This window comes from Rousettus aegyptiacus, unplaced genomic scaffold (genome assembly GCF_014176215.1).
Source record: "Rousettus aegyptiacus isolate mRouAeg1 unplaced genomic scaffold, mRouAeg1.p scaffold_m13_p_10, whole genome shotgun sequence".
In the NCBI taxonomy this organism is placed as follows: Eukaryota; Metazoa; Chordata; class Mammalia; order Chiroptera; family Pteropodidae; genus Rousettus; species Rousettus aegyptiacus.
In genome coordinates, this window is record NW_023416285.1 from 9,898,587 (window position 1) to 9,899,917 (window position 1,331).

Below are 1,331 nucleotides of genomic sequence, written 5' to 3' on the forward strand. Positions count from 1 at the left end.
TTGTGGCAGCCAACTAGGTCTTCCTTTCTGAATGCTTTTGTTGGCTTTAAAATTAAATGCATTTGACCTACTGAGGACACATCAGAACAAATGAGAAGTTAATATGTTTTCTAAAGTTTATAGCAAGGCATCATATATTACAGGCAAAAGTCAAGAAAGGAAATCCTACAAAGAATAACTATCTATAAGCCCACTGAAAAGATCCTTCGTGATGAAGCTCCATGTAGCATGAAAGAGACAATTCTGTTTTGCTTTTTATTTTCACCCATTTCAGGGATTTCTTTTTTATTTTTTCTCTCTCTATTCTTTAAAAAAAAATGGAACTTAGCTGTTCTTTGTTCCTCAACTAATGTTAGTCATATGGGTGAATTCTTTTTTTTGTTTTGTTTTGTTTGTTTTTTATTATTATTTATGCCTACAGCACCTGGTCTTCCTAGGTGGTCTCCCATACAAGTACTAACCAGGTCCAACCCTCCTTAGCTTCCGAGATCAGATGGGATCGGGCTTGTTCAGGGTGGCATGGCCATAGACCATGGACTGTGGCTCCACTGGGGTGTGAACCCAGGACCTTCTGCGTATAAAGCAGACCTGCTAACCACTACACTAAGGAACCACGTCCTGAGGGCGAATTGTAATGTCAAGAGAATTCACTAGGTTCCTTCCTGGTTATTGAGTGTCTTTTCTTCTGTGTATATGAACTCTCAGGTGCTCCTGTGCCCTGTACCCGCTCATGTCTACTTAGGCAGTATATAAAAAGTTGACAGTATCCATTTAGTCTAATAATACCTATAACGACTTTCATCACAATTCCTCATGGGCTCCAAATACTAATCCAATGAGACAGACATTATGTTTTTTAAATAAAGAAATTTAGATTATTGTTTTCAAAACCAAATATCACTCCTTTTTTTTTTTTTTCATGATTAAAGTTGCCTAACTCTTGATGTAAACCTAACTACTTAAAGTCATTCAAATACCTACTGGAGACTTGGAGAAGACCTAATGGCTTTCCACTCCTAGCGTTGAAACTATTTTGGTCTCAGGATGGTTGACAAAAAGGCCTCATTCTAGGCTTAAAAATTCTTCCAACTTCCTCTTCCTCTATTCAAAAATAGGTCCCCAACCTAATTCCTCAAAATATAATGATAAAAATCACACACAGAACAGGCTAGAATTTAGCCAGAATGTTTCTTCTAGATTCTTTTTTTTTTTAATTTGGATCTTTGAATCACACTGTCAGTCCAAATCACTTCAACTTGTATTGATCAGACACATATTAAATCCCAGTCCTTGTGTTAAGCACCAAAGATAATAAAGATGATTAAATAATA

At 36.4% G+C, this 1,331-nt stretch overlaps 1 non-coding gene across 1 annotated transcript; it reads right to left on the bottom strand.

Moving 5' to 3' along the window:
- Positions 1 to 412: 412 nt before the first annotated feature.
- On the bottom strand, positions 413 to 531 carry LOC118609011. The gene has a single exon (XR_004953231.1). It is a non-coding gene; the product is annotated as a 5S ribosomal RNA (ribosomal RNA).
- Between the last annotated feature and the right edge of the window lie 800 nt (positions 532 to 1,331).